The sequence below is a fragment of the Arachis duranensis genome, chromosome 4, assembly GCF_000817695.3.
Source record: "Arachis duranensis cultivar V14167 chromosome 4, aradu.V14167.gnm2.J7QH, whole genome shotgun sequence".
In the NCBI taxonomy this organism is placed as follows: domain Eukaryota; kingdom Viridiplantae; phylum Streptophyta; class Magnoliopsida; order Fabales; family Fabaceae; genus Arachis; species Arachis duranensis.
In genome coordinates this window covers 30,782,035-30,800,130 of record NC_029775.3, presented here as the reverse complement: position 1 = coordinate 30,800,130, position 18,096 = coordinate 30,782,035, and the positions used below count along the sequence as shown (strand labels likewise).

General features: G+C 37.6%; 1 pseudogene; it reads left to right on the top strand.

The window, feature by feature from the left end:
• The first annotated feature begins 4,159 nt into the window (after window positions 1–4,159).
• LOC107483956 (uncharacterized mitochondrial protein AtMg00810-like) lies at window positions 4,160–6,934 on the top strand (annotated as a pseudogene).
• The last annotated feature ends 11,162 nt before the right edge of the window (window positions 6,935–18,096 follow it).

The window sequence follows — 18,096 nt, the reverse complement described above, 5'->3', positions numbered from 1 at the left end:
AATAATCAACAAAACATATTAAATTTATTTTTTGGCCCAAATGATCCTCAATTAAACTAAGAAATAAACCGAAATTATTTAAAGAATAAAAAATTTGGTCAATACTTATTAGCAGCAGCAAATGAACCTCAATTAACGCATAAATGAATCGAAATTAGTTCAGATTTGAATAAATAGTCAAAAAGACCCGATCATCAACAAAAATACATTGAAATCATTTTTAGATCCAAATGAACCTCAATTAAACTAAGGGATGAACCGAAATTATTTAAGAAATAAAAAATTTGGTTAATACTTATTAGCAGTATCAAGTGAACCCTAATTAACACACAAATGAACTGAAATAAACTAAAATAAACCGAAATTATTTAATGATAAAATCAGAAAAAATCGGAAGCAATAAAAATGTTAGCAAAATATTAGTATTGTTGGTGATTGTTAGAGAATCATTAGAATCAATTTAGATCAATTAGTATCGTCTAATATATCTGTATATTAATTGTAGGATTCTATGCCTTTATTACCCTGATTCATTTACCACCTATAAATACCCCTTGTATATTGTACCTTTCAACACAACTCAATAATACACTTTTCAGATTGCTCTCTCAGTCTCTTGTTTCTAACATAGTATCAAGAGCTTAGGTCCTTTTTTTTATCATAGCCCCATTATTTTTTTTCCTTTTCGGCAGTGTTCTTTGGCCTCTTTTTCGTTCCCTTTTCGACGCTTTGGTTCGTCACCTCTGTAATCATCTTGTTTGTCTTGTCGCCGTGATTCCAACGCAACCAGAACCGCCGCCATCCGCCGCTAGACGCGCCTCCACGCGCCGCCGAAAGACGCTGCCATGACCATGTTGATCTTCCTTCCAGATTCTACCCGTGCCTCTTTGCTCTCTTTTTTCGATCTGTTTCTGACGCTTTGGTTCGTCACCTCCGGCATCATTGTGATCTTCTCTTCGTCAGCTTTCCAACGCCGCCGACATCGCCACCAGATGCCTCCAGACGCGGCGCCACGCGCCGCGGGAACCTTGCTGGCCACCTCTATTGTTTTGCCTTCCAAAAGCTTCAGCAGCCGTTGGATCTTGGACGCGATCAGACGCTCCTGGGGCTTCCACGTGTCACTACGCAAGGCATCCTTGGTATCCACTGACCCGCGACCGACCCGACCTGGCCCGCCGTCGACTCGCGTGCCACCTCATCGCCACGCTGTCTTCTTGCTCCTCTCAGGTGACACCATGTTTCATCATTTGCTGACGTGGCGCTGACGTCATTGCTGACGTGGTGCTAATGTGGCAGAGAAGTGGGACCCTCCCTAAGGTTTTTTTTGGTGAGCTCTTTCTGATTCTGCACTCCGATTTCTCATTTTCTGCTCCAAATTTGCTGTTTTCTCTCCTCGCTTTGATCTTTGTGACTACTATCATGGAAAAGCCATATGTTTTTGCTGCCACAGACAGAAAGGATAAATTCTATCGAAACTGTAACCATTCTGGGCACCTCTTCCCCGACTGTCTTTCTGTTGAATGCCGCACATGTCACCAGAAAGGTCATATTAGCTACCATTGTTCACAGCTGTTCTGCCGTTACTGCAAGCTCTCGGGATATTTAATTACTGCCTGTCCTACTCGCCCACCTCGTCCTAGTCCACTCAACTCGTCTCCTGTCTCTGTTTCTGATATTGCATCTCTTCTTCAGCGTCTTCTCTCTGTTTCTGGTAATACACCTGCTGCTTTTTCCACCCCTCCAGGTAATTCTAAATGGTATTTTGACTCGGTTGCTTTAATCACATTTCTCCGTTGCGTAATATTTTCTCGTCCATGTATACCACTACAAATGGACCTTCTGTCAATACTGCAAATGGCTCCCTCTTGCACGCAACACACAAGGGTTCTATATCTTAGTCAACTCTTAATCTTCCTGATACTTATTATATTCCCAAATTAAACTTCAATCTTATATCTGTTGGTCAACTTGTTGATCTGGGTTTTGAAGTCACTTTTTCCATTTCTGGTTGTCGTGTACAGGATCCTCGGACGGGACAAATCATCGAGACTGGGCGTAAGGTCGGAAGGTTATTTGAACTCGAGAATCTTCATATTCCTCGTATACCAAATCTCTGTGCTGCTTCTTCTCCCTCTACCCTTTCACTTATGGCATCAGCGTCTTGACCACACTTCCTTAGGAAAACTGCATCCTCTTGTGTCTCAGTGTGTTTTAGGTCAAGTTCCAAATGAATCTTTTGATTGCATTTCTTGCCAAACTGTCAAACAACCTACTTTATCTTTTCACAATAATTCATCTCTTGCTTGCTCTCCTTTTGATCTCATTCACTCTGATGTTTGGGCCCCTACTCCCACTGCATCTATGGGCGGAGCTCGATACTTTGTCATTTTCAATGATGATTATTCTCGTTTTACTTGGGTTTATTTGATGACTAATCGCCATGAGTTACCTCAGATCTATATCAACTTTGCTACTATGATTAAAACTCAGTTTTCCAAGGTCATTAAGGTCTTTCGACGTGATAATGCTATGGAATACTGTGATTCCAAACTCTTAGCCTTTCTTGCAGAATATGGTACTTTGTCTGAGTTTTCTTGTCCTAGTACATCTCAACAAAATGGTAGAGCTGAACGCAAACACCGTCACATTCTTGACTCCGTCCGTGCAATGCTCCTTTCTTCTTCGTGTCCTGAGCATACTTGGGGTGAAGCTGTTCTTACTGCTGTTCATGTTATCAATAGACTTCCTTCTTCTGTTCTTGGTAATGTTACTCTCTTTGAGCGTCTTTATCATACCTCCCCAGATTATAGTTCTCTTCGAGTTTTCGGTTGTGTATGTTTTGTTCTTGCTCAGCCTCATGAACATAGTAAACTTGAACCTCGGGCTCGTATGTGTTATTTTCTTGGTTATGGCACTTGTTCATATCCTGGGTCGAGTTGTCCGACCCGGGATGTTCTACAGACAAAGCGACCGACCTCTTCAGGTCAGGACAATCCGACCTCTTCTCAAAGAGCTCGGCCAAGTCACGAGAAAGCCCAAACAAAGGGCCCAAATAGAGGAACACGTCCCAGATCCTAAGGCAGCCCAAGCCTACAAGAGAAGGGCGGTTCCCTTGAAGATAAGATGACCTCACTTGAAGATAAGATAAAGATAAGATAAGATAACTAACTTATCTTATCCACAGAAGGCCACATATCACCATTATAAATACACTGGAGCACCCAGGTATAACTCATATTCTGATCCTACTCAATACTTGCTTAATACCCTTGCTAACTTAAGCATCGGAGTCCCTTGCAGGTACCCCCCACCCTCCGGGGACGAAGGATCAGCAGCACTTTCAGTCCCACAATTCGGACACACCAGCTCCGGCCGCTATACACCTGTCGGACACGTCGGCTTCGACCAACACAAAGATCTCGATCGAGATCGACCTACAGTTTCAGGTAACCCTCGGAACAGCACTGAACACAAGGGTTATCGTTGTTAGGATCCTCTCTCTAAACATATTTGTATATCTCGTCATGTTGTCTTCTGGGAGCACCACATATTTTCTCGATTCTCATCCTTTGAGTCCATTCCTACTACTCAGTCAACTTTGTTTACTAACCCCAATGTTGATCTTTTTTCTAGTGATGATTCTACAGATTCTATCTCGAGTGACCCTCCACAGCCTCCTGTTCTTCCGCCTTCTCCATCTCCCAATGATTCTAGACCGGACGATGATCCTGCTCCTACCGTCATGCCTCCTTCTTCCGCTCGTTCTTCTAGGGTAAGGAATCTACCTCCTCATCTTCTTGATTACCATTGCTTTTCTACTATTCTTCATCAACATGAACCTAAGACATTCAGAGAAGCCTCCTCAAATCCAAATTGGCAACAAGTAATGCAAGAAGAAATACAGGCACTTGAAAAAGCACACACTTGGGATTTGGTTGATCCTCCTTCTGATCAGGAAGTTGTGGGCAGTAGATGGGTATACAAGATCAAGACTCACTCTGATGGCTCTATTGACCGTTATAAGGTCTGCTTGGTTGCTCAAGGTTGTACGCAAGAGTATGGTATTGATTATGAAGAGACTTTTGCCCCTGTCCCTCGTCTTACGTCTGTTAGAGCTCTTCTTACCATTACCGCGGTTAAAAAATAGTCTCTCAGTTAGATGGATGGGAAGAATGCATTTCTTAATGGGGATTTGAAAAAGAAAGTCTATATGAAACCACCTCCGGGATATCCTTGTCCTTCTAATAAGGTTTGTCTCCTTCGCAAGGCACTTTATGGACTTAAGCAAGCTCCTCGTGAATGGTTTGACAAGTTCAGCACTACCATATGCAGTCTTGATTTTACTTCTAGCCCTCATGAGAATGCCCTCTTCATTCGTAAAAAGCGAACGTGGAGTTGTTCTTCTACTTTTGTATGTTGATGACATGATCATTACTGGGGATGATGTTGATGGTATTGATAAACCCCATTTGTAGGGTTTATCTTGTAGTGATTTTTGGGGATTTTATCACATTTTACCCACATTTAACCAAAGAATTAGCATGGTTTTGTATATTCTCCTTTATTTGTACTTAAGAGTGAAAACATGTTTTTTGGGTCTTAAAATAGCTAAATCTAATTCACCTTGATTCCATTAGATGCCTTGATATGTTTGTTAAGTAATTTCAAATTTAGGAGGCAAAGATTGGATTAAAGGAATGAAGAAAAAGCATGTAAAGTTGGAGAACTTATGAAGAAATGAAAGAACCGGAAAGCTGTCAAGCCTGATCTCTTGGCACTTAAATGACTATAACTTGAGCCACAGAGGTCCAAATGATGCGGTTCCAGTTGCGTTGGAAAGCTAACATCCGGGGCTTCGAAATGATATAAGATTTGCCATAGTTGCATCGCGCATAGGGGCGCGCACGTGCACGGTACGTGGACGCGCCAATGGTGGCACATGACCCACTTAATGCAACTCGTGGCCAGCAATTTTAGAAGCCTTGTGGGCCCAATCCAACTCATTTCTGATGCTATTTAAGCCAAGAATTGAAGGGGAATCAATATACTTTAATCATTAGTCATAGTTTAGTTTTAGAAGTAGTTAGAGTTAGAGAGAGAAGCTCTCTCTTCTCTCTAGAATTAGGATTAGGAATTAGGGTTAGATTAGGATCTCATAGTTCTAGGTTTAATTCAAGTCTCCTTCTACTTCTACCTTCAATTGATGATTGCTACACTTTGGTTCTTCTTTCTATCCCTATCCTCTTGTTGTAATTTCTCTTATTTTGTTTCTAGGTTTTGTAATTGAGATATTTTTGTTCTTTTGTTTTCTTTTAATAATACAATTTGAGATAATTCATGTGATTGTGATGTTGTTGATTGTTGTTTTGTTAATTCTTTGTAATTGTTGGTTGTTGATTCCTTTTATTCTTACAAATAAAAATGCTTTCTTTCATTACCCTCCAAGTGTTTGATGAAATTCTTGAGAGGATGTTAGAGTAGAATTCTATGTTCTTGGCTTGAGAAGGTGACTTAGGATTTCTTGAGTTTCTAGTGTCCAATTGATTGATAGTTGATAGCCATTGACTCTAGCCTTCAATAATCCAATTAGTGAAAAGCTAGGACTTATGGACTTGGATTGATATTACTCACTTGACTTTCCTTTGCTACTTGATCAAAGGATGACTTAGTGAGATTAATCCTTGCAACTACCATACTTGTGGCTAGTGATAATAATGAAGACCCTTGACAACCAAACCTTGCCAAGACCATTTTGTTAATACAATTTCATTACCATTTACTATTCATTTTTCTCATCTAAAACCCCAAAATAAATAAATCCATAACCAATAACAAGAACACTACCCTGCAAGTCCTTTGAGAGATGACCCGAGGTTTAAACACTTCGGTTATTAATTTTAGGGGTTTGTACTTGTGACAAACAAACTTTTTGTATGAGAGGATTATTGTTGGTTTAGAGACTATACTTGCAACGAGACTTCAATAGTGAAATTCTATACCGTCAAAAATCCAATCATCAGGTATCTCTGATCTCAAGGCCTCACTTCACCGTACCTTTGAGATGAAAGATCTTGGTTCTCTCAGCTATTTTCTTGGTCTTGAGGTCATCTCCACCGATGATGGCATCTATCTCTCTCAGGCTAAGTATGCTTCAGATCTTCTTGCTCGCACTGAGATTACAGATAGTCGCACTGAGTCTACTCCTCTTGAGCCTAATGTTCGATTTACCCCTATGGATGGCACTGTTTTGGATAATCCGACTCTCTATCGACAATTAGTTGGCGGTCTCGTCTACTTGACTGTCACCCGACCAGACATCGCCTATCCGGTTCATGTACTTAGCCAGTTCTTGTCAGCTCCTCGTACTACTCACTATGCGGCAGTTCTTCGCATTCTTCGCTACATCAAAGGCACTTTATTTCATGGCCTTTATTTTTCTGCCCATTCCTCTTTGCCTCTTTAGGCTTACTCTGATGCTGATTGGACTGGTGATCCCACTGATCGTCGTTCTACTACTGGTTACTGTTTGTTTCTTGGCGACGCTCTCATTTCTTGGCGTGCTAAGAAGCAAACGTTCACTGCTCGCTCAAGCACAGAAGCTGAGTACCGTGCCCTTGCTGACATCACTGCTGAAGTTATCTCGATTCGTTGGCTTCTCAAAGATTTGAGTGCTCCTCAGTCGTCTCCTACTGATATTTTTTGTGATAACCGCAGTGCTATTCAGATCACCGATAATGATGTGTTTCATGAACGCACCAAACACATTGAGATTGATTGTCACTTTGTTCGGCAACATATCCTTATTGATGCTGTTCGTCTCATTGCTGTTGGAACACTAGATCAGACTGCTGATATCTTCACGAAAGCTCATCACCCGACTCGTTTTCGGACTTTATTATTCAAACTCAAGTTGGTATCCTTAACTCCCACTTGAGTTTGAGGGGGGATGTTAGAGAATCATTAGAATCAATTTAGATCAATTAGTATCGTCTAGTATATCTGTATATTAATTGTAGGATTCTATGTCTTTGTTGTTCTGATTCATTTACCACTTATAAATACCCCTTGTATATTGTACCTTTCAACACAACTCAATAATACACTTTTCAGATTATTCTCTCAGTCTCTTGTTTCTAACAGTGATGACAATAACAAAAAAAAAAAGAAAAAAGCGTAAAAGAAGAAGAACGGTTTTCATATTAGAGTGCGAATAATAATTTTGAAGATTTTGAGTGTGTGTAGACCTATACTACCTACCTAACCTCTTGCTCCGAGGAACCGTAGATTGAAACATTATAAACCACCCCATTCATCTAAAAGAGAAGAGAATTTCAGAAACAACAGAAACTGAGAAAAAAAAGGATATCTTCAAAAACCGATACTTCTTTATATATATCTATCTCAATAAATGGGGAAATTCTTTTTTTAATACTCAATAGTTGCTATTTTTTCTTAAATGAGACTTCACGCATTGGCTCAATTAATTAATTTTTTAATAAAATCTACACTTAATTAATTATACTATATTTGTTAAGGAAAAGTTTGCAAATAAGTTTTTCAAAACTAATTTTCCGTTTTTCCTTTTTTTACTGAAGAATTTTTCTTTTGTGACTACCGAAGAATTCATTTGAAGTTATATATGTATATCAAAAATTAACTATTATATATTTGTATGTATATATTTATTTTTATATTTTTAATTTATTTATGTTATAATTAATATATATTCTATATAAATAATTATTTTTAATGTAGATATAATATTTTTCGAGTAAATGTCCAAAATGGTTCCTGAATTTTAAATCGCTATTCAATTTAGTCCTTGATTTTTAAAAATGACTAATTAAATTTCTGAAATTCGAAAACGTGCATCTCCGTTAGTCCCTCACAGAAGTGCCGTCTAAACATTGATGATGTAGAGTATTAACTGCCATGTGGGCATTCCAGTTGTATGCTGATGTATATCAAGGTTAAATTTGATTCAAATTGGTATCTGGAATTGCTTAATAATACCCAAATTAGTCCATTTTCAATTATAAAACCCGAATCCCCAAATTATTGTCTTCTCATCTTCGACTTCTATGCTGTCTCCTTCTCTTCTTCGATCTCTCTTCTTCGCCCTAGTACCCAAATTGATTTCTCCTCTGCGTGAGTGATGATGGGTGGTAAGAACACCATTTTCTACAATTGCAGACTTCGGACGGTAATGAAGTACTCAACGACGGCAAAAAATACTGGTAGACCATTTTATAGTTGTCCGAACTATGAGGTAAGGTTATGGCTGTGAAGAAAATGTTAAGATGATTTCACTTTAAGTTTGGATTCACCTACGTTTTTTACTCTGCAATATGGAATTCATTGTAATCTTTTTCGCTGGGCTGATGGATGTGAAGAACCAGTTTGTGTAACACCCATTCCACAAGAAGTTTTGCATGAGTTAAATTGGAGGATGACAAGCTTGGAGAGTGATGTTAAGACCGTGAAGATAATGACAATGGTGCTGCTGGCTTTTGTAGTTACTTTTGGTGTGTGTTTAAGTTTTAGCTTGATGGGGTTTATATTCAACAAATGATGATTATGTTATGAAATTTAATTTTAAATTTCTTAAGTAGTATGTAATGTTTTTATGAAGATGGAATGAAATGAAATACTAATTTTACATGAGTTCAACTTTTGATGCTGCACTTGTTCTGCTAAAATTGTGTTCAATTAAACCAAATAGAGATAAACCAAAACATGCAACAAAGCTAATATGAAATTAATTTAACATAACATAACATAACATTTTTCGGAGCATGGAACAAGTGTTGTTTGAACTAAAGCACATTGTGCATAACATACTATCACAACCCAAAACATCATAGGCCATAATAACATCAAAGGCCATGTATACAGGTTTCAAAGGTCACATTACAAAAAATACATTGTTTAACCATAGCATTCAACTACAACATCATGAACTTAAAAGGCCACTATACTTTGTGCTAGCTAGACATTTTTTTTCGGTGGGTTGAATCTTGGAGTTGGAACAAATTTTAAGGAAGCCAATTTTTTAGAGGTTGCTGCACTAGCTCCATGAATAGTCTCTCTTGAAATTTTAATTGGATGTGGAGCCACCGCAATTGTAACAGCAGTGGATGAAGTTGTCCTCTTGATAGGATGTTTATTGTGCCTCTCACTTTTAGTCCTCATAAGCCCTTTCTTGGCATTCTTTGTAGTCTTTGCATCCTGTGATAGCAATAACAACAATAAAAGTGTCACTATATGGATGATGACACTGTCAAGAATCATAACATGAAACCAAAAACATATTCTCTCAAGTTAACAAGAAAATCGATTTGTTTCTAAAGATTAACCTGTTCCACAAGTCAATCCAAATTGATTAACTCAAGCTCTATTTTTTATTAATGTTTTTAATACTATTATTATCTGAATTGCAGGTTCTTGTTCAGATCCTTGACCCCCTTCAACAACAACTTCTATTTGAGTTTCAGTTTGTCCTCCTTCATCACCAACCTCACCTTCTTCACTAACAACCTCACCTTTCGTACCTTTAGCACCAACGTCACCCTCATTTGCAGCATCTTCAGCAGCCTTTGCAGCAGCTGCTAGCTCATCAGCCTTTTGTTTTTTTGCTATTTTACAACTCTTTGTTGTGTGACCAACATCTCCACATGTCCCACAGGTGAATTTGCCATATTTTTTCTTCAATTTTGTTGCAGTTCGGTCTTGGCTCCCCCGAATAGGTGCCTCATGTGCATCTTTTTTCTTGCATAATGTGATGGCCTGCCACGGGACTTGCTCCTTACAGGTGGTAAGTAATGGAGGTATTGTAAGGTCTCCCACAACTTTTGGCCTCTTATCAGGTTGATATGGTACTCATAAGTCTTGTTGTATGAGCCCATTGTGAGCCATGCATAGACATAATTCTCGGGCCTACCATTTATGACTGAAATTGCAGCTATTGCATGACGATAAGGTAACCCTAGCAAATAATAAAATTGAGTAATTAAGTGTATGGATAGGTATGCTATCATGCAATTACACAAAAAAAAATATTACTTACTTGATAACTGCCAAGACTTGCAGCTACATGTTTGGTTTCCCAAATCAACCACCACATTATATGGTTCAACATGCACTTCAAACATGACCTCAGCCGCATCTCCAGACCACATTGGTGTATGATATGCTGTAATACTTCTCTTTTTTTAAGTATACTTTGTTGAATCGGAGGTAAGTATCCCACATGGCTAGAGAGCTTCAGTTTGTTCCTTCCCATACTAATCATGGCATACCTCCTAACCTCCTCCAGTAAAGTCGAGACGGGCTTACATCTGTATGGTTTGGTGGCAACATTGAACACCTCACACATGTTGTTACACACATTGTCAACCTTTTTAAAGTCCTTGTAGTGAGCCCTGGTCCATGCCTGCCTAGGAAACTTGTCTAAATATCCCCACGCCTTCTCATTCACCCTCTTTATAGACTGAATATGTCTATTGAATTCCTGGACAGTCATCGCTTTAACACACTTCCAAAGTAAACTCTTCAAGTGTGAGTCCTTGCATCGTTTCTAGAAGTTTTGCCAAAGGTGCCACGCACAGAAGCGGTGATGCGCACCTAGCATAACCTCATGCAAATTTTAGGATCAGACCCTACAAGATAACAAAATAGTCACTAAAAAACCTGAGCAAATAAAGAATTCTTGAGTTTTACCAGTTATATAATAATAAATTGAAAAACAGGGGCTAATTTGAAGTTATGCACTTAAGGATTCCTAAATTCTGCAATTGAAATAACAATAGTATACCAAATGAAGTTGATAGCAGAAATATTGCTACAAATTGCAAGTTTCTAATCAAATAACAGATGACAGATGGAGTTCTTGAATCAGTAATACCAATCCAGCAAGTTTTTAATCAAGTTTTTATACTATACAAATCTAGCAAGGCTAGTCATAAAAAATAAATAAATAAAAAAATTCCAGCAAAACTAGTCTATAAGAATTAGTCTAAGTTAATAAGGGACACCCAAAATTTAATATATCAAATGAAGTACTCCAGAATAAGTCAACAATCATAGTACAATGCTAGAAAAGTTGATAGTAACTATGAATTTAATTTGAAAAATATAGATAGTAACTATGAGTTCACCCCAATCATAGTACAATGCTAGAAAAATTAATAGTAACTAGAAAAATATTGTTAGAATTGGGTTGATTTTATTTGAAACAAATTGAATTTAAAATGAATTATTGTGTTTGGAATCAATTATTAATATAAAATAGTCCTTCTCGAATTGTGTTCATTAATTCAAAATGGTCCTTAAAATATGTAACGTGCCTCTAATTGAAGCGTATAGGTTACCTTCTGCATGTCAGAGATGAAGCACCAACCATGCTCTGTCTAGTCTCCAATATCTTCATGCAAGAGCTCTAAGAACCACTCTAGTTGTCTTTGTTCTCAACATGAATAATTGCCCATGCAATTGGGTACACATGATTATTCGCGTCCTGACCCATGGCGCATAGCAGCCAAACTCCATAACAGGTCTTCAAGAAATCCTACCAAGGGTCTACAGCCACCCATAAAACCTTTCTTGCATCCATCCAAATAGACATAAAATCTTTCAAATACACCTTCTCCATTAGGCATCGGACTAACACCTAACTTGACAGTTGAACCCAGATTAGATCTCAATAGCTCCTCTGTATAATCTTTGAGTTTAGCATATTCTGCAGCTTCATCAACCTCACTATTTTCCTTGCATTACCCAAAGCTCTTGTAATTGTAGTTCTAGAAAATTGTATTCCAATTTTTGCCTTAAAGTAATTAAAAACCTCACAGTGTCTAAATGTAGGGAGATTCCTAGCCTTCTTAACAAGTATATCAGTTACCCAAGACCTAGTTGCACATCTATTCTTGAAAGTTCTCTCACATGTATGATCATCATTAAATGTCTTACTCTGCCAATATCCATTCGGTTTGTTATAAGAACAAAACACTATCTAGGGACAATGATGATCGGATTTTCTATCGGAAAAGAATTTCACAAATACATAATCGCGTTGTAAGTATAACTTCTAAACCAACAGAAAATCCTTTTGTACAAATGTTTGGTTGTCACAAGTAACAAAACCCAATAAAATTTATAAATTGAAGTATTCAAACCTTGGGTCGTCTTCTCAAGGAATTGCAGGGAGGTGTATTTTATTATTGGTTATGGAAAAAGGTATATTTTAGGGTTTTCAAAAGGGTTGAACAAGTAATTTAATTGACAAGAAAAATAAATTAATAATTAATAAAAATCTCTTGGCTAGGTATAAGAACAGGAATTCTTATCCTAGTTATCCTTATCAAGTGTGATGAGAATTGGGTTTTAATCCCACTTAGTTATCCCTTATTAAATAAAGGAAAGTCAAGTAGACTAATTAAATTGATCCTCAAGTCCTAGTCAACTTTTAGAGCGATCCAAATCAATTAGCAATTGCCAATTTCAACCACTGCTGAGTTTGATAACTCAAGTGTTACCAATTAATTAACCAAAGCCAAAAGGGAAGAAAATCTACTCAAATAAAAATAATTTGGATAAAGCGAAAGCATCAATAACATAAATTAGAGAAAGCAATCATAAGTCTGAAATACCTCAAATTGTATTAAATAGAAAATCATTCTAAACATAAAGAGTTCATAAACTAAATTGAGAAAATAAATAAAAGGAACATTAAACATGTGATTGAAGAAGATGAAATCCTAATCCTAATAGAAATCCTAATCCCTATCCTAATCCTAAAAAAGAGGAGAGAATCTCTCTCTAAAAACTACATTTAAACCTCAAATTATGTGTGTATGATTTGATATGTTGAGTCTCTGCATGTTCCCTGACTTTAATCTGTATTTCTGGGCCGAACTCTGGGTCAAAACACGGCCTGAAACTGTCTCCAGCATATTCTATAATTTTTGCAGATCGCGCATGTCACGCGTACGTGTTGGTCACGCGTACACGTCATTCAGCGATTTTTCTCTCCACGCATGCGCGTCAAGCACGCGCTCGCGTCAAGCACGCGCTCGCGTTATTTGCACGAACTCCAATCCACGCGTACGCGTCGCTGTGATTTTGTCCAAATCGCGCGCACGCGTCAGCCATGCGTGCGCATCGCTGTCCGCTGGTTGTCTCCTTTATTTCTCGTGCTCCTTTCCATTTTGCAAGCTTCCTCTCCATTCTCTAAGTCATTCTTGCTGTATAAAGCCTGAAACACTTAACACACAGATCACAGCATCGAATGGTACGAAGGAGAATAAAAATATACAATTAAAAGATCTTTAGGAAGCAAGTTTTCAATCATAGAGCAATTTGGGAAGGAATTGTAAATACATGCTAATCATATGAATAAGTGGGTAAAGACTTGATAAAAACCACTCAATTAAACACAATATGAATCATAAAATAATGGTTTATCAGATAATCTTCATTCTTGCATACCACCCTACATCTAGTAGTGTCATTTTTCTTGTACCTAACACCCTTACATCTAGTAGTAAACTCCATACCTAGCTCTAACCTCACATGTCCAAACTTGGCAGCATCATTGAAGATGGGATTCACAACTGTGGTCTGCATCATCTTCAGAGTCTGGTGGAGTTTTCAATTCATCAGATTTCCCACTATCATAAAAAAAAGACACTGCCATACAGATTCATGCATCACATCACCGACAGAAAAAGAATAAAATCAATACATATACTTAAATGGCATTAATTATAATAAAAAATATATACTTTACATACATTGCAAGTTTTCTTCTTTATCATATCATCTACCTACTTCTTGTAATCAGATGCATCTATTGAAGGGACACAAAAAATATCTTCATCATTAATAGCCTTTTGCTTGTCTTTATCATTGTCATTGTCAGTCTTCCTTTTCCTCCTATCGCTAGAAGGACCAATATCGTCATCGTTGTCACTGCTTGAGTCCACACAGTCAAGTGACATGTGTGGCTTGTATAAACTGTCCTCTGCAAAGTCATAAGAATCAAATGAGCTATCAATATTCAAGTGGACTGGCACCTTGCTTACTTGTTTCCTCCAGCCTTGTGATCTTGTGATATACCTTCTAGGCATTTTTGTAGATGTGTTAAATTTAAAGTTAATAGGCTTGACTTATTTCTTTGATGCACTAGGTTTCTTGGTTTGTGCATTGTTGGTTGAGGGGATGGGTTGAGATAAGACTTTTTGAGATGAGTTTAGAAGTAAAGAGATTTTGTTGGGATAGAGATTTAGGGGACTTCGCTTGTGGACAAGGTCTGGGGACATTAAAATTGAGGGTAGTGGATTTTGGTGGAATGGGCTTGGAGGCAGTGGGCTGGGGGGGCAATGTGCTTGGGAGCAATGGGCTGGGTCATAGTGGGCTTGGGGGCAGTGGACAGGGGGCAGTAGATAGGGGACAATGGGCTTGGTGCAGTGAATTTCAATTCAACTGAGATAAAAGTAATTGGTTCTTCAAGTTGACTTAATATTGTGATGGTTTCCTTCACAGCTTCAACACCTTCTACTCTATCTTCTTCCATGCCTTCCATTCCAACCTTCTGGCCTATAGCATGATCATCGTCAGACAACTCCATTACATCAATTATATCAAAAACCGAAGATCTGTGCTCAAAATAGATATGGATGACGTTGTTATTCTCATGGCAGTGGTTGATCATACTAACAAGTTCCTGGTCCACTTGCAATCTCCTAAAACCAAACTCCAACCCATCTTCAGGTTCCAAAAACCAACATGCTTCAGCCTTGTCATACCCCAATTCTGTATAATAACCTGTTACCGCAAGCACGTCAAGATAGTCTTCATCGATTTCAACCCATTCATCATACAAGTCAGATGTGTAGATAAAACTTTCACCAGGATCTGTCTCAAACTTTTCACCATGGTGAAAAATAAGTTTTAATCGATCAGGCATCTAAAGTTTACATTACAATGCACAAAGCAGACAACATTAATAATTTTTTCACGAAACAACCATGTTGCAAAGAACTAAAAATCAACACTATATTTGTAATAAGAATGCATATATTTACTTCCTATTGACTATAACTGAAAGCATATTATGATTTATGTGGTTACAAGGTTCATATCAAAAACCCTAAACCTTAACAATTGTGCCATTAACAACCACAACATTCTAAACTACTCACTTAAGTATACAACAACTCATTCACACATAAGTATCAAGAACCCTTAATGGAATACAAAAAATGGAAGAGAAAGATCAACATGAACGTTTACCTCTCACCGTCAGCAGTGTGTGAAGATGATGCTTTGTCGATAAGTTCTTCACTGACCGGAGAGAGTAGATTCTAAGGATGATCACCGGCGAGAAAGTGTGAGTGGGAATTATGGGAAAACGAATTGATAGAGAAGAAGAGAAAGCTTTTTTGAGGTTTTGGTGGGAAACGTTGAAGTGGAGGGGGACCAGTAAGAATTGTTTATTCAAAGGAGAGAGGATGTTGAACGACGTCGTTTCACACACTTAGGGCATCCTCTCCCTCAACGACGTCGTTTAATGGAATGCCCACATGGCAGTTAACGCTCCACATCATCAACGTTTAGACGGCACTTCTGCGTGGGACTAACGGAGATGCACGTTTTTGAATTTTAGGGATTTAGTTGGTCATTTTTTAAAAATCAAGGACAAAATTGAATAGTAATTTGAAATTCAAGGACCAATTTAAGCATTTACTCAATATTTTTTGCATGGTTTATTTCTTATAAAAATAATGCACATGATAGTTGTGTACAGTTGTTACTTTCTTCATTTTCTTACTTTATTATGTCTCGTGTGGTCTGTACAGTTATTACTTTTGAAATTACTTTTTATTTTTTCCTCAAAATAACCTATTAATCTATGTAGGTGGTAGATGCATTGTGTATTATGTATTAAATCTATCACTATGTATTGAACGTCATGATAAATTTCTACCATACTAAATACGTTACTCACGGAAAACTTTGAAATATCACCATTGAAAATGTGCATAACGTTAACAAAAAAAAAAACAAAAAAAGAAAATGTGTATGTTTCTTTTTTCTTTTTTTGAATCCATGGATACCTACGAAAAAAATAAAGTGATATTACATTATCAAGTTATTTTGATAACTGGTTTAGGTATTACCTGAATACACAATAGATTTAGGTTTAGATGTGAGGTTCAAATGATTTTAAATCAGAATTTTGGCTTGTGTACGAGTGCAAAGATTTGTTCGATGTCCTCGTTTGAACGATGGTAGGGATACTTACAAGAGATTTTGATACCTAAGTAAAAATTTTAGTAGGCTTAGATAATATTTTATTCTTTAAAATATTTAGGTGATAAAGTATTTATAGAGTTGTAATACAAGGGACTTTGGGGTTTTCTTATATTAAGCTCTTATTGTTTCCTCCTGACTTTATACTTGTAAGTTTTGATAGAGTGTTAGCTCGACTATTTTTTTTCTCTTGCTATGTGATGGACTTCAGTCTCATGAAACTCAGCGAGCAACTTCCAAGTCTTCTGGAAATATTGCTTCATGTTGAGGTCTTTTATTTAATAACCTCCATTTGATGTGATGATCTATGTGTCACTGAAGAAGAGTGTTTTGGTTGCTCCTTCTTCTCGAGCATGTCGTAATCTTGCTAGTAATGCCTTATATTCTGCTTGATTATTGGATGCCTCAAAATTGAATTTCAAAGAGAGGTCTATTGCAATGCCTTCTTCGTTTTCTAGGATTTACTCATGTCCCACTACCAACTTTGTTGGAGGATCCACTAACATAGATCTTCCAAGTTGTTGGCACTTCTCTAGGCTCTTGACCAGCATATTCCGCTACAAAGTTGACGAGATAGTGCAACTTGACAGCCAACCTTGATTTATATTTGAGGTCAAACTCAAACAACTCCACTGTCCATTGCAACATTCGTCCTGCTATATTGATTTTTTATAGAATATTTTTTATGGGTTGGTTGGTCCGAACTCTAATTGTGTAAGTTTGAAAGTGAGGTCGCAATAATCTTTTGATAATTGAGTTTAGCTCTTTGTAGTACTTTACTTGTGAAGTATATGGATTGTTGCTCCCTTTCTTCTTCTCGGACAAAAGTTGTTGCCATAGACTTGGCTACTACTGCCAAGTAGATTATCATCTTGTCTCTGACATTTGACTTTGTTAAAATTAGAAGTTGGGCTAGATATTTTTTAAATTTCTAGAATGCAGTTTCACATTCTTCAATCCATTTGAAATTGATGCTTTTCTTTAATAGGAAAAATAAAAGTAACGACCAGAGAGCTGATCCTACAAAAAATTGGAAGAGAGCTGCCAATCTCCTATTCAATTGCTCTACTTCTTTGAGGCATGTCGGGTTTTACATATTTAAAATGGCAGAACATTTATCTGGATTGGTCTCTATCCCTCTTTAAGTGAGTACGAATCCTAGAAACTTTCCAACACTTACTGCAAAATGCACATTTGGCTGGGTTGAGTCTCATGTTATGCTGTCTGATAGTACTAAATACCTTCTGTAGGTGATGAGTGAATAATTTATACGCTTTTTGACATTGTTTTTAGCATGTTTTTAGTATATTTTAGTTAGTTTTTAGTATACTTTTATTAGTTTTTAGTTAAAATTCACTTTTTTGGACTTTACTATGAGTTTGTATGTTTTTCTGTGATTTCAGGTATTTTCTGGCTGAAATTGAGGGTCCTGAGCAAAAATCTGATTCAGAGGCTGAAAAGGACTGCAGATGCTGTTGGATTCTGACCTCCCTGTACTCGAAGTGGATTTTCTGGAGCTACAGAAGCCCAATTGGCGCGCTCTCAACGACGTTGGAAAGTAGACATCCTGGGCTTTCCAGCAATGTATAATAGTTTATACTTTGCCAGAGATTTGACGGCCCAAACTGGCGTTGCAAATCAGCTTCAGAATTCCCAGCGTTTAACGCTGGAACTGGCATAAAAATTGGAGTTAAACGCCCAAACTAGCATAAAAGCTGGCGTTTAACTCCAGAAAAAGTCTCTACACATGAAAGCTTCAATGCTCAGCCCAAGCACACACTAAGT